This window comes from Sorex fumeus, unplaced genomic scaffold (assembly GCF_029834395.1).
Source record: "Sorex fumeus unplaced genomic scaffold, SorFum_2.1 ptg000034l, whole genome shotgun sequence".
In the NCBI taxonomy this organism is placed as follows: Eukaryota; Metazoa; Chordata; class Mammalia; order Eulipotyphla; family Soricidae; genus Sorex; species Sorex fumeus.
Genome location: NW_026606091.1, coordinates 22,431,146 through 22,454,647, shown reverse-complemented (window position 1 = coordinate 22,454,647; position 23,502 = coordinate 22,431,146). Strand labels below are relative to the sequence as shown.

At 50.3% G+C, this 23,502-nt stretch overlaps 1 protein-coding gene across 1 annotated transcript in view; it reads right to left on the bottom strand.

Annotated features, from left to right (window-relative positions):
* Nucleotides 1–22,521, bottom strand: part of ACO1 (aconitase 1) — a 76,923-nt gene extending 54,402 nt beyond the window's left edge. Inside the window, exon 1 of the mRNA XM_056117059.1 lies at nucleotides 22,390–22,521. The gene's annotated coding sequence lies outside the window, so the exon portion shown is untranslated. The remainder of the gene's footprint in view (nucleotides 1–22,389) is intronic.
* Between the last annotated feature and the right edge of the window lie 981 nt (nucleotides 22,522–23,502).

Genomic DNA, 23,502 nt, shown 5'->3' with positions numbered 1-23,502 from the left:
GACGCTGGCAATCAGTGCAAGGCGAACGCCCTACCCGCTGTGCTATTGCTCCAGCCCCACAAGTTAAACATTTTAAAAGGTTGTGTCCATGTGCTCTAAGCAGCAGTTCAGGAGACAGAGGAACAGCCCTGCCCGACATTGACCCACAGTCAAAGCGGGGGAGAAACCGTGAACAGAGGTGGCGGCTGTCTACCCCTCAGGAGCAGGACTCTGCGGCTGCTTCCCCTGGGGCCCGGAGGGTTTTGAGGAGCTGCCATTTGGTGCAAAAGAGGAACGGATCTGACTGGCCCTGGGCCAACTGACTTCCTTCTCCAGGAATTCTGAAACTGGACCCCAAGAAAGGCCAGCAGAGGACGCAGAAGCTGCTGGAGCCGGGCTCTTGCAAGTGGGTAGGTTGTGACCAGCTGTGTCAGAATTTGGGGGTGGGGTTGGGGTGGTGAGTCTCCATGGCTCAGGGGTAGGGGGTGGGGCAACAGAAATCTCTACCACTAGCCTGCCTGGATTGAGATGCATTTGACTGGGGGGATCTTTACAGGATGTGGGGGCGAACCAGGGGAGGGACTCGGCTTGGCCCGGTGTAGCCCTGGACAAACCCCCTCCTCCTGCCCCCCTCCCCGCACTCCGGGGCCCAAGCAGCGAACCACCACCCAAGCTGACTGAATATCCTGGGGTGTGGCCTCAGAACCCTGAGCACCACTTGGGAGCCTCCTCCAGCACCCCAAGTCAACGATGGATGGACTGAAAAAGTTTCTGGGTACTGCTGGGTGCGTGGGGAATCACGGGGATGGGAACACGCTGACCCCGTGAGCGTCGGAGCTGTCTTAGGGAGGCGAGTGTGCAGGCAGAAAGGGCAAAGGGCACACAACTGCAAGATCTGCAGTTATTCTCGCTGAATGAGGAGGCATTTCAAGAGGAGGTAATCAAGAGGGGGGAAAACCCTAAAAATACACAGTGCAGGGGCTGGAGAGATAGCACAGCGGGAAGGGCGTTTGCCTTGCATGCGACCGACCCGGGCTCGATTCCAGCATTCCATATGGTCTCCTGAGCACTGCCAGGAGTAACTCCTGAGTGCAGAGCCAGGAGTAACTCCTGTGCATCGCCAGGTGTGACACAGAAAGCAAAAAAAAAAAAAAAAAAAAAAAAAAAAGAAAAGAAAAGAAACAGTGCAGTCAGAAATAGCCAGCTTGTCTGCATTAGTTTCCATGTCTGTGGGTACAGAAAATGATACTAATAATAAGACTCACTTTTTTTTTTCCCGGGGGGGAGGGGCGCAGAGGAGGGTCATGGGGTAGGTTCCTTTGGCCCATACCTGCAGTGCTCAGGGCTTACTCCTGGCTCTGTTGCACTCAGGGATTCCTCCAGGCTTGCTCAGGGGACCATATGGAATGCTAGGCCAGGTGCATTGCCCACATACAAGGCAAATGCCTTATCCATTGTACTACTGCTCCAGCCCAACATTTAAGAAATTTATTATTGGCAGGGGTATGGGGCAAGATGCTCCCTAGTGGTGTTCAGGAGGCCCAGATGCCCCTCTCTGGAGTTCTTAAAGTCAACCCAGCCAGACACTCACTATGCAGGTCCAAGGGGGACTTGCTGCCAGGGCCCTGAGGTGTTGGGATCACCTGGCCCACCTTGGCAGTGCTTGGAGGATGCACCTGAACCCCTGGACTATTTCTCTAGCCTGGAAGCTGGGAGTTCAGAAAGAAGTGATGTGGGACTGGGAGTGATAGCACAGCGGGTAAGGTGTTTGCTTTGCACGCGGCTGACCTGGGTTTGATTCCCAGCATCCCATATGGCCCCCTGAGCACCACCAGGAGTAATTCCTGAGTGCAGAACCAGGAGTAACCCCTGTGCATTGCCAGGTGTGGTCCAAAAAGCAAAAAAAAAAAAAAAAAAAAAAAAGTGATGTTCTTCTCTTCACTGGGAGGGACACCAATGCCAACTCATCTGAGACAGAACCCAACAGACACAGCTGAGAGAGGAAAGCTGGGGAAAGGATCCCATGCAGGGCAGAATGTTCCAGAATCCCTGCAATGGGGAGCTGGGGGGGAAACCTGCACAGAACTGGGCATGAAGGGAGAGGCCTTCACACGCTAACTGGCCTTTCAGTCTCTGGATCATGGTTGTTTTTATTTTTTCTTCCTTTTGTTTAGGTCACACCGGGTGTTGCACAGGGGTTACTCCTGGCTCTGTACTCAGGAATTACTCCTGGCAGTGCTCAGGGGACCATATGGGATGCTGGGAATCGAAATGGGTCGGCTGTGTGCAAGGCAAACGTCCTACCCGCTGCGCTATCGCTCCAGCCCCATGGATCATGGCTTTTATTTTAGTTTTGTCAAATCCTACAGGGTCCAGAGCCCCAGACGTGCCAAGATGGGGCGTTCCCAGCCCAGAAGTCACACGTCCCCACACCCCACTCCCCACTGCCAGAACACAGCAAGTCCTGCTGCTCATGGATGGTCTGGCCCTCATTCTGAAAGGATCACAATTTCTGCGGTTCACTCCCCCCCTCCGCCCCGGACAAAGTCTGCTGAAAGTTCAGGAAGGTTCATTGGGGAAAGGGTCAAGGTGGTTCCTCTAACCACCACCTCCCTTTCTTCTCAGGAACTAGATACTTTTCTAACTTTCACTGTATCAGGGAAGTAATTCTTTTCAGGGAGTGCAGGAGAGAAGAGGGGCAGTTCCTAATTACTAATAATTAGTTCAGCACTATTGTCTCAACTCTGGCAACAGTTAAATGCTCGCATATCCTTGGGCCCATTTTATAGGGCAGAAGACCTCAGGCCCAGAGAGCTGGAAAAACTAGCTTCAGGGTAAAACACCTGGTAACTGGTTGAAGGCAGGGCCAGGTCATTCATTCGCACTCTAGCTCTCTCTCCCAGTTCCCAACAGAATTTCCGCTCTTTTTTTCTGGCTCATGCACTCAGGAATTGCTCCTGGCAGTGCTCGGGGAACCATATGGGATCCTGGGAATAGAACTCGGGTCGGCCAGTGCAAGGCAAACAACCTACCCGTTGTGCTATTGCTCCAGCCCCAGAATTCCCATCTTGAGGTCCATATTGGCTAGAGCTCACCAGACACCGGCACCCAAGCCATCCCACCTGGGCGCACGGCAGCCAAAGTTGGAAAAAGTCAGAAGAGATTCAGTGTCCAGAGACCTCTTCCTCTAACCCCCTGTTTTGAACACTGAAGTTCTTTTGGGGGTTCCCTGCACCCAGGTCTCGGCCAGGCCCCCTGGCTCATGGTCCTGGTCAGTCTTGACCGAGTCACAGGTCAGTTGGGAGCAGCAGAAGCGGGGTTCCTACAACCCTGAACTGGTTTGGCTTGACATTGGGCAAGAGTCTCTCACAGAAACGCCAAGGGCCCTGGAGCCAGTGTGGCTCTTTAGACTTTCCATGTCCTGCTCCTCCAGTCTGAAACTCCCTGAGAGGACTGCCCAGGGCTTTAGTAACCCCAAGAGAAAGGCAAAACAACTAACATGTTCCAAGGAGGGTGTGAGGGGAAAAAATGTTTGGCTTGGGAATGGTCCAGATCCCAAGCACAATCAAGACACCACGAATGGTTCCTAGGTCTGCTTTCCTCTGGCCGGAATCTGCAGCTATGCCCAAGGTATGCTCTGAGTATCCCCTTAGGCCCTGTGGACCCCAGCGCTACCTCAAGGTAGTGGTGGGCTTTTGCCTAAGAACCCTAACCCACTGGCCAGAGCGGCCCTGCCCACGTCCCGAGCTACAGAAAGCACAGCTCCCACTGTTTCAGTTCCTTCCTTATCTCCCATCCTTCCCTCCCTCTATGTTCCTTTTGTTTTCTTCCTGTTTTATTTTTATCTAATCCTCCATTCAATATTAATAAAAGAGGAATAAACATAGTTAATGTGGAATTTAGGGGAAAGTGGAAAGTGTTATCCTTTTCTTTTCTCTTTTTTTTTGGTGAGGGAAGGGAAAAGAATGGCTAAGATGGAAATAATGTTCTGATGCCTTTTCTGTGGTACAAAAATAAGGGGTTACTGCGGGGAGACAAAAGCAAACCAAACCCCCAAATAACAATGAGAAGAGAAGGAACAGAGAAAAGTTTAAAAAACCTAATTTTTGAAGGAAAGAAGAGGAAATGATGTCCACTGGAGCCATGAGGTCAGAGCCTGCCCTTCCTGCTCCCCTCGGCTCAGAACACAGAACTGCTGAGTCAAGGAGGGCAATGGCCCCTTCTCCTTCACCAGGATCGAAAGAAGAGACACTTGCGCACCATCTGAAATCCTTCCTAAGGAGTTTACCTTCAGGGAAGTCACAAGTAACTGGGAGAGAAAGTTGGGGGAGGGAGGGCAGGCTTGTGTGGTGTGATGGCCCTGGGGGTTATCAGTGCCTGGAGGTAAGGGGCTGGGAAAGAGGGCAGGTTCTTCAAGTAAATCTCTAAAAACACTGAATATTCAACAGGGACACGCAGCTCTGAGGCATTTAACCAATGAACCACACCCTCCATTCTTCCTTTATGTGTACTTGGATTTCTTTACAAATGTACTGTATCTCGCACTGCTTTGGAAATTAATTTTGTTCATTCAGCAACAGACCACAAATATCCAAACTAGGGTATTTCAAATGATATTTTACATCACTTTCAACACCACTGTAAAAAAAATAATCTTTCACATTTAAATAAGCTACCTAGAGTCTTACTAATAAAGTACATAGGTCATTCCCCCTTACAAATTTTCAAATAATGCTGCAACCTCTATCCACATACTCTGAGTAGATGCTTGAATGTCTAGGGTTTAGATCCTAGGAGCAAGACAGCCAGTGGAGGTACTTGCATCTGAAGATCCTCCTCTGCAGGTGTGAAGGGAGGTTACCCCACCCCCACCCTCACCCTCAAAACCACTGCAATATGACTTGATTTTACCTTCAGCTCAACTGCAGATTAAAATGCATCTACAGCTCTGGCATGTAGTGAGTGGCTACTGAAAGGGCATTATTTTCCATCGTCTACTGGACATCTGAAGAGCTATTGTAACCTGCCACTGAACAGTCCAAAGCAAGGGGCACTCAGATGGCCTCGGGTGACCCAAACACTCTCATCTCCGTCAAGGGCACTTGACTCGGGGCTGTTCAGGTGGACAAGCTTTAGTTCCATAAACCCTGGAGGGCTGAGCATGGCCTTTGGCCCCACTCTCTGGTTTTGACTTGCAGTGAACAGGATTCCTGTTCACAAGGGTGAGAGGTAACCCTAAAATTCCCATTGTACAATTTGACCCTGGGCTGGGGGAGGGGGGGCCGCTCAGGGACACTGCCTGCCTAATCTTGAGAGCAGGTACAAGGCCAACAGCAGGGGCAAAATCCCCTTCCCGGCCCTTGCGCATTGTGATCTGTCATCTGAAATAGAACTTCCAAACCTGGCTTCATTGGGCCCAGTAACGTCTCCATTGTGAGACTTCTTGTTACTGTGTTTGGCATATTGAATACTCGGTAGTTTGCCAGACTCTCTGAGAGGGGCGGAGGAATCGAACCCGGCTCTGCCGGGCTGGCTGCGTGCAAGACAAACACCCTACTGCTGTGCTAACAATGATTTATGTGTTTATTTATTCGATAGGGGAAGGGCCCTCAAGTGGTATTCAGGGACCCATACTGGCCAGGCTAGGAATTCAATGCAAGGGACTAAAGACGCACTGCCAGGGCAACCCAGGGATCAAACAGTGAGCAGCAAGGAAGTGGAGTAGATATGGGGCATCTGGCCAGCCATAACCCCTAAACATCTCTCTAGCCCTCTAGGTAGCAGTCTTGCAAGTGGGTTTAATAAGAAAGGCTGAGTCCCGTGTTGAGGCAGGGCACTGCTACACCATCAAGCTTTCCACAATTGCTTTCCCCAGAATGAGATAAAAACTGATGACTTAGATGCCTCTGTGGTCAGAGCTGAAACCCCTTAGGTTGGCAGCAGGCATGGGCACCACAAGATGAGCAACAATGAGGGCAGGGTGGAGAGAGGAATAACTGGGCACTAACAGGACTGGGGGGAATCGGATGGGTTTTGGGGGCTAGGGCCTATCCATTTCCCGTTAAGTTGTAGGGTTTGAAAGAATTTTCAGGTCTTTCATTGAGATTCCCCATACTATAGTATATACAGTCTCTGAATTGTTTATTTGGGTTATCTAAAGAGTGAATACAAAAATTTAAAAAAGCAAAGCTTGAGGCTAGAGAAATAGTAGCACTGTAGCCCTGTCCTCCCATAGTTCATCAATTTGCTCGAGCGGTAATGTCTCCATTGTGAGACTTGTTACTGTGTTTGGCATATCGAATACGCCACAAGGAGCTTGCCAGGCTCTGCCATGCAGGCAGGATACTATCAGTAGCTTGCCAGGCTCTCCAAGAGGGATGGAGGAATCGAAACCGGGTTGGCCGCATACAAGGCAAATGCCCTACCCGCTGTGCTATCACCCCAGCCCAGAGAAATAGTACAGCAGGTTAAGGGACTTGCCTTGCATGAGGCCAACCAGCTTCAATCCTTGGCATCTTGTTTGGTCCCCCAAGTACCAACAGGAGTAATTCCTGAGCACAGAGGCTGAAATAATATCCAAGCACTGATGGGTATGGCCCAAAACAAAATCTAACACAGAGAGAGAGAGAGAGAGAGAGAGAGAGAGAGAGAGAGAGAGAGAACTTATAAATCAATGCAAAGAATAGAAAAGTTTTTGTATTTAATGATTTGCCTACCTCCCTTCCTTCTTTCCACTATTTTTCTAACTATAAAGATCTACAATATTTATTGCTTTCAACTCAAAAGTCAAAGTGCCATCAGTCTATCTCTAGTTTACTTCAGTCATTATAAAGATTAACTAAGCTTCATTTTTTTCCTGTTTAAAGAAAAATTAATTGGTCCAACGTCCAACTTGTCATGTAACTAAACATCATGTTACTAATAAACAACTTTTTGTCAAAAGTGCGATCCCAAGGACGTCTGTGTAGCATAAACAAGACTGAGGTCAACACCACCCAGGACTTGTCCACTTGGTTCTGGCACAAAGCAGGGAGCAGAAACATCAGTACTTTGCTTTGTTTGATACATCTGGGAAACTGGAAAAACTGAACTACATATCTCTGAATTTTCTCAGACACCAGGCCACTTCTTTGATTCTCTCAGCTATTCATAAAAGCGCCGCCCCCCACACACACAATACCAATCTCTTGAATTTGATATGTATAACCAATTTAATTATGAAAAGTTATAAAAGCAATTGTACTTCAGGAAGGATGCAAAAAAAGGGGGAAAAAAGCAAGAGTAATGAAGGATGGCCCTGGAGAAATAACGGCTTTATAGCAATAACACCAAACCTATCAACACATTTTCTGATCAATGTGCTCATTAGGCTATAAAAATAAGTTTTCTTTAAAAAAAAGTAAGGTGGAGTTCATGCCCAATTCAATCAGCTAATCAGTGGCTGAATAAATAGCAGTACTCCTACATTAAAAAAAAAATAAGTTTTCTTTGTGTATCAAGAGGCTTTACAATCACACAACAATATGTCTATTTTCATCAAATTTCTCATTTACCATTCCATTTTCACTTATTCTGGTCTTATCCTAGACAACTGATCAACATGCTGATATCCATGATAAACACACGTTTATACTTACTGTCTGATATGTGCCAATCAATAACTGTTTCAGGCACTGGAGATATATTTGGGGGGTGGGGAGATGAACAAAGTCTCTGCTTTGGGGTTCTTCCATTTCAGTGGAGGGAGAGCAACAAGAAAACAAGTGAATATACAAACAGCAGCTGGTGACCAGTTCCTTGGATAAAGCTGGAGGAAACCGTCAGGGCGTGTCTGGGCCTTGGAGGGTGTTGGGAGATACCAGAAGGCCTCACTGATTTGAAATCATGTGAGCAGAGCCTTGAAGGCAGTGAGGTCAATCTGGAGGAGGGGAAGGTCATGTGCAAAGGCCCTGAGAAGGCTCTGAGGAAGGCAAGAGTGGAACAAGCTAGAGCAGAAGTGGAGAAAAGGCCCTAGGGAGGGGACAGGGCCAGTCACGGCTGGGGCTTTGCCTGAAACCAAACTGCAAAGAAACCGAACTGTTGAAGATTGGAGATTTCCAACATCAGAATTTATTCAAGTGCAGTGTGAAATTAAATCATACCACAAAAAATACTACATTGCACCTTAAAATCAGTTACTTCCTGAAATGTAACCCTTCTGCTTCCTTAAACTTCTTTGTTAAGTAACCCTGGACATTTTCAGGATCTATCCTAATGAATGAACATGGTTCACTTGGTGGATGTGCACAGCCCTTGCCAAAGGCAACAGTCAAGATTTGGGAGGCCCTCCGAAGGGGGGCAGGTGAGCCCACCACCTGCCCAAACAGAGCCCCAGCAGCTGAAAACCTCCAGAACCCAATTGCTGCCATGTTTACGGCTATCTCCACAGGCTTGTACTCATCCATATGTGGAATTTGTGACTGAAATCAGGAATGGGAGACCTCCCCCCATTTCCCTGTTTTCTTCTAGAAGCCTGGCAGTCACTCCCACTAACTGCCTCTGGCGCCTCATAATGATCCAGAGACTCACAAATAAACCTCCGAAGAGATCAACAAGCTGCAGAGATGCCTCTGGACCCCAAAGTAACCATCCAGTTCATTAACTCCAGCTGTATCACGCTATTTAAAATTTTAGAATTCCTGGAGTGAGATCTCAAACTGTAAACCACTGATGTACCAGGCAGAGCATGCCACATTGGATGGGGTGTAAAGTAGAAGGCAAATGATCTCAATCAAAATACAAGGCTCAACCTGTAACAACATGTTAGTAATCTCTTATACAGCAGCTTAATGGCTCCAGGGTGAGATACAACGATCTTCACAGAGTCTCTTCTAAGGAAATCCTTTTGGATCACTTTTAGCAGATTATTCATAACAAGCAATACAAAATAAATTATTTAGGGCTTGCTATTGGGGAAGGCTTGGATTATGTTTGGGAAAATTTGAAATAATGGTGGTAGGAAGGTGTAATGGTGGTGGGATTATTGAATAAATTATTGTGAACAACTTTAAAAAAAGATTTGGGGGGCCCAGAGCCTTGCACACTGCAATGCTGACTGTGGAGACCTGCTTCTTAAACACTTCCTGAGTTTGAGGTTCCCTGGCTATGAGGGTGGAACATCACAGAAACTCCCAAAGCAGAACTGGGGCTTACCTGACACAACCTTCAAGCTCATTAGAAAAGACTTCTAATACCACAGAATTGAAACAGAAACAGTTATCTCCACTCTCTGTGGTATCACTGTGGACTACTGTAAGCAGAGCTTCACAGAAAGTCTTGGTGACATTGAGAACTTCGAATTCCAGAGATGCTCTGAGAAAAGAAAGCTACTAGGGTCATACGACATTTGGTCAGGAAGCAGAGGAAGAAGCTGGGCACGGTTCTTCAGAACCAGGCGTCCCAACCTCATCCTCTCCTCACTGAGGTCAATCCTCACTTGGTCCCTCCTTAGAATGTGGGTCCCCTCCCTGGCAGCAGCTCAGATCTCAGTAACACTTCAAAAAAAACCCGAGACTTACAAGGATCCCAACCAAGTCCCACCGCATCAAAGTCTTGAAAGGAGAAGCAATGTTGTGCGTGTGTGTGTGTGTGTGTGTGTGTGTGTGTGTGTGTGTGCGTGTGTCTCTGCAGGCAACTGTATTTTTAAAAGTCTTACAGAGCAGACTTAGTTGAAATCCATTCCTTTGTGGGGATGGGGTGGGGTGGGGTATTGGAGGTTTGGGAGCAAACCCCATGGTGCTCAGGGATCACTCCTGGAGGTGCCCAGGGAGCAGAGCAACTGCCTTACCCACTGTACTAGCTCTCTGGCAAGATCTCTTCTTTAAGCAAGCTGCGTGGAGTTCTCCAGCTCCTGGCCTTATTCTGCAGCTCCTTGGTAATGAACTTAATCAGCCCAAACTTCAGGAACTAGAGAGGGAGACATGCCCCCACACAATACGGGGAGTCAGGCCGTCTCATTCACAGGATAGCATTGGTTCATCTCTTAGCAGACCCACCAAGTGTCAGAGTCATTCTCCCACCTCATCAGTGGGATCTCACCAACGCCTCAAGAACCAGGGCTTGGATTAAGAAAATTCCCTAGAGCTGGCCAGAGCGACAGCACAGTAGGTACGGGCCCTTGCCTTGCATGCAGCTAACCCGGGTTCAATTCCCCACCTCCCTTTATGGTCCTCTGAGCAATGCCAGGAGCAATCCCTGATCCCTGAGCGCAGAGTCAGGAGTAAGTAAGCCCTGAGCACCCCCAGGAGTTAATTAAATTAAACATTGGTGGTAGGAAGGTGTAATGGTGGTGGGATTATTGAATAAATTATTGTGAACAACTTTAAAAAAAGATTTGGCGGGGGCCCAGAGCCTTGCACACTGCAATGCTGACTGTGGAGACCTGCTTATATAATTTTATATAAATTAAATTTAGATAGATAAAATTCTCCAAAGCTCGGTGGACAAATGCATATATTCGCTGATCTTGAAAAGGAAGGTCACACCAGGGTCTGCCACTCTGTTCTCAACGGCAATCTCTCCCTTAACCCAACCTCAATGTGGCTGGGAGCTGGAGTCAGACTGCAAGTGTAGAGAGAGGAGGAAATGGAACTCAAGTCCACCAAACCCCACAGCCCAGATCTTAGGCAACTACGGAGTCATTTGTCAAGGTGCCCACGCACGAGCAAGGCAGCTCCAGGCATCTGCACTTGACTGGGTCAAGGAGCTGCTGAGGAGCAGAGTGGCAACCAGCCCATTGCACCCCTGGTACCTGAGCCTCTCTGGGTTCTAAGAGAAGGGGCAGGGGCTGGAGAGATAGCATAGCAGGTAGGGTGTCTGCCTTGCACGCGGCCAACCCGGGTTCTATTCCCAGCATCCCATATGGTCCCCTGAGCACCGCCAGGGGTAATTCCTGAGTGCAGAGCCAGTAGTAACCCCTGTGCATCGCCAGGTGTGACCCAAAAAGCAAAAAAAAAAAAAAAAAAGGAGAGAGAGAAGGGGCAGATCCAGATTCATTCATGTACCTGACATTAATGAGCCACTGGGATCAGGAAAGAACCGTTCCTGGGGGTTCCTGACTCACATGCAGAGCGGCCAGCAGATGATGCCAGTATCACACACCCTGTGCTCTACCCAGAAGCATCGTGTGGGTGGGTGGTTGTATGGGGTGGCGGCATTTAATTCAACATGGGTGAGGGTCAAGAAGGTCTCTGGCGACAAGCAGTCACATGTGGGACCAGAGCGATACAACAGAGGGTAAGGCACTTGCCGCCTTGCACACACATGTTTGATCCCCAGAACTTCACAGGATTCCCCAGAATTTCCCGCCACACACACAGAAATTCCTGAGTGTAGAACCAGGAGCAGGACCTGAGCGTGCTGGGTATGGCCCCCAAACTAAATAAACAAACAAAGTAGTAGCAAGCACCAGCTTTCTAGAAGGACGTGGAAGAAGGATCAGTGTAGTTCTATTCTGGGCAAAAGAGAAAAGCAAGAAGTTAGTTCCCAGTGGAACCAACATGGGGAGCACCTCAGGCAGAGACAGAAGGAGAGCAAATGGAATAAGCGACATCACTGAGGACTTCACTTTATCCTGAAGACAAGGAGGCACTATCCAAGAATTCTTAGCTGCACCTCAAAGATTCCCACTTCCTTTTCAGATATCGTCTGGCTGAGTAGGGTGACCCAGCAGAGAGAGACTGGATTCTGCTGCCCTCAGCCACCAAAGTAGAACGAGAGCAGCGGCCATCAAACCCCAAGAGAGTCAGCACTCAGGGTAGACAGGGTGGCCAAGCCGCCAGAAAGACGAGTCTAGCCAGCAATGTGCAATGCTTCTCACTCAGGCGAAAGGACTGAGTCAAAGCCAAAGATGGGGGGCAAGAGAGAGTGTACAGCAGGTAGAGCGTTTGCCTTGCATGCCACCAACCCTGGTTCTATCTCTGGCATCCCATCCCCATACGGTCCTAGAGCACACCCAGGAGTAATTCCTGAGTGCAGAGCCAGGAGTAACCCCTGAGCATCGCAGGGAGTGAGTGACCCAAAAAGAAAAAAAAGAAGAAAAAAAAAAAAGCCAAAGACAGGAACTGGAGTGTTGGTGTTAGACATGGTGGCTTTGGGGGCTTTGGGAAGAAAATGGGACGCCAGCCCTCCATCCATTGTCTTCTGACAGGAGCTCTGAGCAAGTCTATTAGAGGGGTACCACCAGTCCTTAATAAGGTGGGAAGACTGAGGGTCAGAGGTTCGATGATCTTGGGGCAGGGAAGAGGTGGGGTATGTATTGGGGCGGGGACAGAGGCAGCCCTGAGCCTCATCTATCCCTGTGTCCGGGTGCCTCCCATCACGCTGCACGAGAAGCAGCATTTGACACTTACCCTTTACACTGTACTATAATTATATTACATAACATGCACAATATTTTATATTTACATATTATATTCTAATAATCATAATACACCACCTAATAAACGACACACAAAATTACTCAAACAGAGAGAACAAAAGGGAATGCCCTGCCACAGAGGCAGGGTGGGATGAGTCAGGGGGGTGGTAGAAATGATGGGACCTTGGGCTGGAGCGATAGCACAGCGGGTAGGGCATTTGTCTTGCATGCAGCCAACATGGCCAACCCAGGTTCGATTCCCAGCATCCCATATGGTCCCCCGAGCACTGCCAGGAGTAATTCCTGAGTGCATGAGCCAGGAGTAACCCCTGAGTAACCCCTGAGCATCGCCAGGTGTGACCCAAAAAGGAAAAAAAAAAAAAAGAAATGATGGGACCTGTGATGGTGAAGGATGGGCACTGGTGGAGGGATGGTTACTTGATCATTGCATAACTGAAACCCAAGCACAAAAATTTGTAAGTCTATAACTGTACCTCATGGCGTTTCACTAATAAAAAAAATTAAAAAATTACTCAAACATCAGTGATTTTTTTTAAAGTTAAATCTCACTTCAAAACAATCTTCAAATTCTGTGATACATATATAAGGACTAGTCAATTGACATAGTCTCTAAAGTAAGACTTTGACAAAATCTGTACAACAGAAAACATTTTTTTTTTGTTTTGAGCCATACCCAGCGGAGCTCAGAGGTCACCCTTATATGGGTGCAGGGGATCAAACTAGGTTGGTCCTGTGCCAGGTAAGCACCTTACTCATATATTAGATTTTATATAATTACTATTAGTATAAATTATAAAATATAAAATATAAAAATATAAATTTGTATAAATACACTATTCAGAAAATAACTCAAATTAAAAATCATTTTTAAGGATTAAATCTCAATTTAAAACAATCTTCCAATTCCGTGTTACAAATATGAGAACTAGTCAATTAGGATTTATCCTAAAATATGACTTTGGCAAAATCTGTACAAGAGATAACTTTTGTTCTTGGGCCACACCCAGTAGTGCTTACGGCTTTCTTCTAGTTCTATGTCAAGGGACCATATGTGGTGCTGAGGACCGAACCCAGGTGGGCAAAGTGCAAGGCAAAAGCCTTAACCCCTGTGTGAGACCAATTCGGGCTCGATCCCCAGCATCTCATATGGTCCCCCAAGCCCCATCAGAAGTGATGCCCTGAGCTCGGAACCAGTCCTGACCATCACTGTAAATGGCCAAAACAAAACCATGGAGTCCTGAAGGGTGTTGGGAGATATCAGCGACCTCACTGATCTGGAGTCACGTGAGCAGAGCCTTGAGAGCAGTGAGGTCCATCTGGAGGAGGGGAAAGGTCAAGTGCAAAGGTCCTGAGAAGACTCTGAGGAAGGCAACCAGGGGGGAATCATGGCTGCGTCCCAACACACAGAACCTTTAGGAAGGGTGACTTCCTGTCTCTGATGTCGGCAACATCTAGTTCCAAAGTTTCACCTTCACTTAAAAACCGACCCCTGCCACTTGTTCTGTTCCTGAACTCCACTTCCTTTTTTGGAGAGTTGTATTTACAGTCTGCCCTGCCCTGCCCTGCCCTGCCCAGCTGACAGTGGCTGTTGTGATCATTAAACCAAGTTGCAGATGAGTGCAGAGAGCCTGCGTTCGACCACCTGAGCTCCCTCGACCATTCATGAGGCTGCAGTCAACTCACCTCTCGGGGTCTACTTCTTTTATTGAACACCAAGATCCACATTTTAAAACAAAAGAATGGCTCTTCTGAAACACAGTCATTCTTATCCACTTGGGGGGAAAAGGAATTCTAAAGTGAGAAAACACGTTTCTGCGTGTGAGTGAAAAATGACAATGCTGAGGACCTGGGTTTAGTCACCAGCACTACCTGGTCTGCCAGTCCAAGCCAGGAGCAGCCTCTGAGCACCACTGGGTTTGGTTTCCCCTCTCTCCCTCCTCCTACCCTCCCCCCGCAAAAAAAAAAAAACAGAGGTCACACTCATAGTGTTCAGAGGGGCCTCCAGGGCCATACCAGATGACTGACAGGCCTTGTCAAGGACCAATGCAGGGTCCCACGCATTCTACTACTCAGAATATCTCCCTGAAGCCCCCTGCCATTGCCCTCTTTAAATACTAACACTAACTGAAGAAGGGGAGATGGTGGTTTGGGACACACCCAGTGGTGCTCAGGGGCTAATCCTGGCACTATGCTCAAGAATCACAACTAGTGTGCAAGCAATAATACAGTATGCAGGGAAACTGCTTTGCATGTGGAATACCCGGGTTCAATCCGGGCATCCCATATAGTCCTCCGAGCACCGCCAGTAATAACCCCTGAGCATCGCCAGATGTGGCCCAAAAAAACAAACAAACAACAACAACAGCAAAAAACCACTCCTAGCAGAGTTTGGCAGACCATATACAGAGCCAGAAATTCAAATAAAAGATTTTCTTTTGGTCACAATTCTTCAAAAAATCTTTTACACTAACTGCAGATGAGCTCCGGCGACGTTTCTGGCCCCAAACAATATCTGAAGGGTTTCTGTCAGTATGATGCATTTCTTTCATACTTGAAATTTTCTCCAGTGAATTTAACCAACTCTGTGAAAGCAGCCTACCTCTCTTGAGCATCACTGCAGCTGGCATTGCTAAGTACCACCCAAGAAAATGGGATAAAGAAAACGTGCTTTGTTTTATAGGCAGAGTACAATCTAACAGGGAAGTAAAGATAAGCACACAAACTCTAATACGATAAGGGCCCTGGGGCACTGGAACGGGTTTGGCATAGGAGAAATGGAGAAGAGCAAGGGACTGAACTGAGAAGGGCAGGCACAGAGACAGAAAAAAGGACAACACAGCCAGGAGGGCTCAAGGGTCATTCAGTTTGGCTGACATCAGGGCCAAATAGTTCAAACTTTTTTTTTTTTTTGCAACAGCAGCCCAGGACATACTTAAAGACAAAACAAAGAATAGTTTATAAAAATTTAAAATATTTATATTACTGAAATATAAGGCTACCAACTAAACAGGTACCTCAATGGGGTAGAGCACAGCTTTTGCATGTAGGAGGCCTGAGTTCAATCTCTGACACTGCATAGGAGGCCCTGAGCCGACCAAGCGTGATCCCTGAGCACAGAGCCAAGAGTAAGCCCTGAGCATAGCTGGGTATGGCCCCCAAACAAACAGAAACAAACCGTTGGCAACTTCTGTAGAGGCCTGAGAGAGCACAGAAGTTAAGGCTCTTGCCTATGGGGGTGGCTGCAATAGTTCGGCGGGCAGGGCACTTGCCTTGGATGCAGTCGACCTGGGTTCGATCCCCGGCATCCTATATGGTCCCCTGGGCACCACCAAAAATAATTCCTGAGTGCAGAGCCAGGAGTAACTCCTCAGCACCGCCAGGTGTGGCCCCTCCTTGCCTAGCACTGCAGCGGCAACCCTAGTTCAAATCCCAGGTTTTGGGCCAGGGTCCCCCAAGCACCATCAGCTGTGCAGCCCCTGAGCACCAATGGATAGGCTGCAACTCCCCTCCGCCCAAGATGGGAGAGTCCGTGGATCCAGGGAGGCGATCGTCGATCAGCTGAAGGCTGATGGCTTTCCAAGGATGCAACTGTAACTAGAAAGAGTTCTAAGTTCTGGGTCAGCTGAGGCAGGCCATGGCGCCACGCCACGGGGGAAGCAGACAGAAACACACAATGTGCCTGTCTCCAGCAGTCCTGTGTTTAGTCCCCCTGCCCTCCACCACTGACTCACCCCATTTCCCCACTCCCCACAGGGAGCAAGGAAGAGTCTGTGCTAAGCGAGCTGGTGGTGGTTGGTGGTCGGTTTGTTGGTCTAAGGTCTAAGGGAAGGCAGGGGCATGGCTGCTCCTGGCCCTGCACTCAGACATCATTCAAGGGGAACTGTCTGAGATATCGGGGATCGGTCCCAGGTTTAGCCGCCTGCAAGGCAAGCATCCTACCCGCTGTACAATTGCTCCAGCCCCATACAGGTTACTTTTGGCTGTCTGTGTCACATTAGCGGTAGGGCATTTGCCTTGTACGCAGCCAGCCCAGCCGAGCCGGGTTCGATTCCTCCGCCCCTCTCGGAGAGCCCTGCAAGCTACTGAGAGTATCTCGCCCGCACGGCAAAGACTGGCAAGCTACCCGTGATGTATTCAATATGCCAAACACAGTAACAAGTCTCACGATGGAGACATTACTGGGCCCACTCAAGCAAATCGATGAACAATAGGAGGACAGTGACAGTGACAGTGTCAAATTTAATGCTTGCTAAATCTTTTTGTTTGTTTTTTGTTTTGGGGCTCAGTCTGGTGTTGCTCAGGACCTTCTCCAGAGCAGTGTTTGGGGGTCCTGTCAGTAGTGCTCAGACCACGTGGTGCAAAGGGACTGACGTCAGGTCTTCAGCATAAAGCCTACCCTGTGAGTGCTCTCCTCAGTCCTATCCTATCAAATGCAACCTCCCCCCAATAGCACTAGTTAGACTCTGCAACCACTGAAACTTTGTATGTGCCTGTCAAGTTGACTGGTGGGGCATGGGGAGTGGATGGAGGTGGGGAGGGAATCAGGAAACACTGCTGGAGGGAACTTGGCAGGGGTGGTGGGATTGGTGTTGAAATATTATGTGCCTCAAATCCAATCATCGATAACTTTGTAAGTCGCAATTCTTTAATTAAATTTAAATATTAGCCAGACTCTATCAATGATCAATGTGAAGAAGACATACAGACACATACATAATTTTGTGGTGTCAGGGACCAAACCCAGGGTCTCACACATGCAAAATACATGAGAGCACCACTGAGCCACATTCCAGGTCCCAGGGGAAGAAAACCTGAAAATCAAGTGCACTCCACTGGCCAGCGTCAACTCCTCAGAGCCTGCGCTGTGGATGTCCGGGCTCGAGCATCTGATCTCCCCACTGGAAATGGGGAAGGCGGCCAAATACTCTTGGGTAACGTGTTTTCAATTTACAAACCACTTCAAGCAGCCTGGGAGGAGGCTCAGGTGGTAGAGCACGAGCCTCTTGTGCGAGGCCCCAAGTCTGGTCCCCACACCACATGCCTACTCCTCACCCTCAACACACCAGCACAGGAGGTGGCCCCTACAAAAAAAAAAAAAAACAATAAACTGCACTTTATGATCACTGTATCACTGTCATCCCACTGTTCATCGATTTCCTCGAGCAGGCACCAGTAACGTCTCCATTCGTCCTAGCCCTGAGATTTTAACAAGTGCCACATTGGAGGCTCTTTCAGGGTCAGGGGAATGAAACCCGCCATTGTTACTGGGTCTTGGCATATCGAATACACCACAGGGAGCTTGCCAGGCTCTGTCGTAGCCTGCCGGGTTCTCCGAGAGCGAGAACTAGACAATAAGAGGTCGCACTTTATGATGTCTCGTGAAAAAAATTTGGGGGGGGGGGGGGGCACACCTGGCAATACTAAGGCTTTCCTCCTGGCTCTGCGCTCAGAGAATACTCCTGGCAGTGCTGGGGGACCATATGTGATGCTGGGGATCAAACCTGGCTGCTCATGTGTAAGGCAAGTGCCCTACTGGCTGTACTATCAGCCCCCCCCCCCGGTCTGAAACAGCTTTTTTATTTCACTGTCACTGTCCTCCCGTTGTTCATCAATTTGCTCAAGCGGGCCCAGTAAGAATGTGAGACTTGTTACTGTGTTTGGCATATCAAATACGTCAAGGGTAGTTTGCCAGGCTCTCGAGAGGGGCAGAGGAATCTAACTCGGGTCAGCTGTGTCGGCCGCATGCAAGGCAAACGCCCTACCCGCTGTGCTCACTTTGGCAGCACATATACTAAAATTGGAATGATACAGAGCTTTTTTATTTAAAAAAAAAATGCAGGAGTACTGCTATTTATTCCAAAATAGCATTTTTCAATGCCGATTCAAGAGACGCAAAATAGTCTGCTAAAGTACACTGGAATCTGGAGTTTCTCACCCTGGACAGGGGCTTACATTTAATAGGGCTATTTAATAATAATAATAATAAGAAGAAGAAGAAGAAGAAGAAGAAGAAGAAGAAGAAGAAGAAGTAGTTGTTTTCATCTGAGAGTACAGGGCTTTCTCACAATAATATTTTGGTTTTTGCTTGTTTTGGAGCCAAAATACTCAGCTGTGCTCAGGGCTTAATCCTGACTCTGGACTCAGCTTCACTACTGGTGGAGCTTAGGAGACCACATGGGGTGTTGGGGATCAAACCCAAGTTGGTCACACATAAGGTAAAGTGCTTTACCTGTTGTTCTATCTCTCTTGCCCTCATAATAATATTTTGAAGCAATATATACTTTGTGTGTGTGTGTAGATGGTACCAGGACTTGAACTCAAGCCTGTGAGGTAACAGACACAATGACATCCTCTAGTTCAGAATGAAGAGGTGAACAAGAAAAGCAATTTGCTTTGTTGTGGCGAGGCAGTAGTGGTAATATTCTTCCCAGAGAAACCGCCTTATCTTCCTTTTAAATGTCCACGATGTTGGCATTAGGAAAGCAATATATAAATGTTCTAGGAAACGCAAGCACATGGCATTTCAAACAGTAACAAGTAAAAATTCCTCGCCTTCCTTCCAACCTCATTCCACTTGCCACTACTGGTCACGTTCCTCCCATTCCCCCATTTCCAACGTGGCACTATTCCATAGAGAGGCTTTTCAAGCTGAAAAAAGTGTAACATCACTGAACAGAGTTGGAAAGAGATGCATGGAAACACTAGCATATAGTAAGGGGTGGGGGAGAGAGAGAGAAAAGGGAGGGAGGGAGGGAGAGAGAGAGAGAGAAAGAGACAGAGAGAGAGAGAGATTGAATCCTTCCTCTGGAGCATGAAACCAGGCATTTGGGGCAGCGGCTTTTTCAGTGCCTCCACTGAGGTGTTCTGGTCGGGGCCATGGTTCTCCACACAGGACCCCATTTCCCATGAACTGTGACGGTGCGCTGCCCCAACTACCCTAAAGGAACCTCAGCTCCCCACCGCTGGCTCCGGGGAGGGGCCCTTGCAGAGCTGGACGTCAATCAGGGAAGTAGCTGGTTGCAAACTCTGAACTTTCCGCGGTTAGCGCTCACCATCCTCCTTCACATGGGGGACAGTCAGCAATCCAAAGCCACAGACCCGGATGCTGCCATCCCCCCTGATACTCAGGCTGCCTCCAGTTCCAACTTGCTGCATGAGAGCCCTGCAGGCTTGGGAGCAGAAGGTGGGGCCGTTGATGGACTGGGCAGGTGGGCTGCACTGGGGGTTAGGGGCAAAAATACTGCAGAGCAGGGAAAACCAGCATAGACACCTGACGCCACCTCCAACTTCACTAGAGTGGGACGCCCCTCCCTCCAGGAGGACCAAGTCAGAAGATGCTTAACCGCGGGCTCTTCCTATCAACTGGTCCTGAATAGGGTGCGTTCAGCCAACTGACATCTGACATCAGTGGTTGGTCATCTACATGACCCCCTTTGCAGGGAAAAAAAAAAAAAAGGAAAACTTTTTACTTAGTGTCCTTCTGAAAAACCTACTTTAAGAGAAAGCATAGAAAGTGCTCCCAAATTGCAGCCAAGGCTACGATCACCCCTTGGAATTTTCTGGCACCCCCATCTCTGGTCTTAGAATCTGCCCCCCCCCTTGAGTTAGGTCAACTGTATTGCACATTCATGTGTCACTTCTACCTGGAGCTTGTAGTGACTGAGCATAAAGTCAAGGAATGAATGAAGTGAGAGGACCCACCTCCCCCAGCCCGGATGCAGGATGCTGGGGGAGGAGGGGGGGTGTCCAGACAAAGCAATTCATGTTTCAATGAACTCTAGACTCCACAACCACAAATTCCCCAAGAGCAGCACAGGCTGCAAAAGTCAGCCTCCCAGTTGCTTTAGGAACAATCTCTTGCTCAGTTCCTTTCCCAAGAACCCCAGACACTTGGCTCAGGCTCCCTGGGGCCCTTCTCTGAGTCTATGGTCCCATGTGCCACTTCACTGCTGCAACCCGGAACTGCCAACAGGCGCGGGGGGGGGGGGGGGGGGTTGTGGGGATGTGGGGATGTGGGGATGTGGGGATGTGGGGATGTGGAGATGTGGGGATGTTTGTTGGTTTGTTGCTGTTATTTGGGTTTGGGTTTTTTTGTTTTGTTTTGTTTTGGGGCCACACTGGGCTGTGCTCAAGGATAACTCATGGTAGGTTCAGGACACCGTATAATGGTGCCCCATTTAAGCCGGGTCAGCCAAGTGCAAGGCAAGAAGGCAAGCACCCTGTCCACTGTACTATGGCGTTGGTCCCTGGTATTTTTGCTTTGGAGGCTAAATTTGGCAGTGTTTAGGGGTTACTCTGGGCTCTGTGCTTGGGGTCAATTCAGCATTGCTTGGGGGTGGGGTAGGGGGTCACCAGGATGCTGGGGAGTTGAACCCACAAGCCTCCTCCATGCAAGGCATGCATTCAGCCCAATGGGCCATCTCTCCAGGTTCAGGGCGGGGTCCTAGATCAAGAGGGGTCCCAAATCCCGGTAGAAAATCCTGCCTGAAGCATGGGCTGGTGTGAAGGAAAAATAAATAGGTCTATGAGTTAAGCCTCACTAGCATTCCTGCCACCAAAGGTTTTCAGTGTAGGGGTCCCTTGGGACCCCCACCCCCGCCCCCACCCACAACACCCTAAACCCACTTTCATATTAAGGCCAAGATGCTATTGACCTTTTTTCACCGCCGCATTTTCAAGAGAGCATAGTGATGTTGTTCAGAAGCCACCTGGAGTGTGACAGAGGAAAGGGATGAACAACCCAAGCAGCAGGTGTTAAGGACCCGGTCTGTTAAATTTCACATTACACACCGTTACTACCATCAAAATATATCTGCAAAAAACAGCTCAACCATTTTGGGGTTTTTTTCAGTATGTGTGGGTGGTGGGAGAAGGGGAGATGAGGGGAACCCAACCCACGCAGAGTTCCACTGCTGGGTTTCATGTCAGCTCCCTTTCACTATTTCTTTTTTTAATTCTTAAATACAGTTGTTTTTTTTTTTAAGTCTCCGTTTGGGGGAAGCTGTAACGACAGTAAGGCACCTACCTGGCCCCGGGCTAAGCCCTGATTGGTGGTTCTATCGGGGACATCTCCTAAGTCCCCTGAGCACTGCCACCAATCAGCCCTGCACGTAGAGGCGGGCGTGATCCCAGAGCACTGCCAGGAGTCAGCCCTGAGCAACACCGGATGAGACTCCACACCTCCCCTCCCCCCCATTCCTTCCCCAAAAGGTCTCCGTCCTATTTTTACGATAAAGAGTCCAGAGAAACAAAAGTTCCATAGCACATATTAAGCGTGTAGAGCCGGAGGGAGAGAGCTCAACCCGCTGCGCGCAAACTTTGCTTTGTGGGAGACTGGACTGGAGCCTGGGCCAGGGCACCGCCAGCTCCCAGAGCACCGTCCGGCTCGGAGGGTCCCCCACCCCCACCCCCAGCCTCGCCAGAGGTGACCTCAGAACAGAACAGAGAGAGAAAAGGAAAGTTTTGTAGGAGTTTGGGACCCTCTGTTCTCAAAATCCGATCCCGCTGCCCCGCATCCCCCACCGCCCCAAGGAGAGTCTCCTTGAGAGTTTCCAGGGAGTCGCGTGCGGTGCCGACGGCGGCTCCGGTGGGGGAGCAGGCGGTGCCCATCTCCCACGGAAGGGCCCCACGCCTCACCCCATCCTCCCCCGGCCACCCGGGGTGAAGTCGCCGAGCTGCCCGCGCCGCCAGCACGCCTCGGCCGGGGAGGCCCCGCGCACTCGGACGCCGCTCGGTCCCTCCGGCCCGCGCCGACTCGGAGCAGGGCGACCGGGTGGTCACTTCCAGCCCCCCGGGCCCGGGCCCCGACTCCCGCGCGCCGCAGGTCGGGCCGCGCGGCGGAGAGGTCAATGCCCAGGAAGGACTCGCGGATCTCCCCCACACCCCCAACACCACCCCCCAAGGGCCTTCCCGGCTCCCCGCGCCCCCAAGGCGGGCCTGGCACGGCGGCCCCGACGCCGCCCGCCGCGATGCCCGGCCCCGGCCCCACTCACCGCGGACGGCTCGGCCGGGTCCAGCTGCGGGGCGCGCTCCCGAGCTGCGCGGTGCCAGCGGCCGCCGCCTCCGCGCTCCGCCCCGCGCCGCCCCCGGCTCGCCGGCCGAGGGGCGGAGCAGAGGCGGGGCGGGGGGCGCCGGGCCCGACGGGCGGGGCGGGGTCTGGCCGCTGCCCGCCCCCCCGCCCGGTTCGGCCCGACCCAGCCGACTTTGCCCGGGGCGGGCTGGACGACCCCCCTCGGGGGGTCCGGGACTCCAAAGCGAGCGGAGCCGGAGGCCTGGGGGCGCTTTATCGCTGGTGCTCTGTTGCAAGCCGGAGCCGTGGGGGGTCCCGGAACTCTGATGCGAGCCGGAGGTCTGGGGGGGCCCCCTTGCCCCCGGTCCCAGGACTCGGATGCGAGCCGGAGGCTTGGGGGCGCTTTATCCCTGAGGGTCCGCTACTCTGTTGCAAGCCGGGGACCTGAGGGTCCCGGGACTCTGATGCGAGCTGGAGACCTGGGAGGGGCTTTACCCCTGGGGGTCCCGGGACTCCGATGCGAGCCCGAGGCCTGTGGGAGTGGGGGCTTTACTCCTGGGGGTCCCGGGACTCTGATGCGAACAACGAGACCCGGGGGCGCTCTCCGTCCACGGGGCAGGGCGGGGAGCGCTGGGATCGCGCTAGGAAATGAGCCACAGTTGTGGGGAAGAAAGAAACTCGATCATTTCTCCTATTTCGTTCTTATGGGGGAAAAAAAACGATTCGACCCTCGAGTCAGAGGCCCCGCAGGACTCGGTGGCACCAGGACTTTGGGTGGTCGCCGCGCCCGCTCCACCCTCCAGCCTTCTGCAAAGCGCGCCCACTGGACTCCGGGCTCGCGTGCCGGTGGCACTAAAGCGTTTCCAGGGTCACGAAGGCTCCGTGCCGATAAATGTCATTTGTTTCGTTTTCTTTCTGTTGGGTGAAGTGCACGCGGTTCCCAGTCGGAAGTCAGAACCGGGCCGAGGGTTGCCGCGGGGCGGCCCGGTGGCCTCCACGCTGGAGCCGCGAGGGACTGGCGCCCTCTCTGGCAGAAGGGCGTCCGGAGACGCGATCTTTCTAGAGAAAAGGTGGTCAGGGTTGTGTTGTCGCTGTC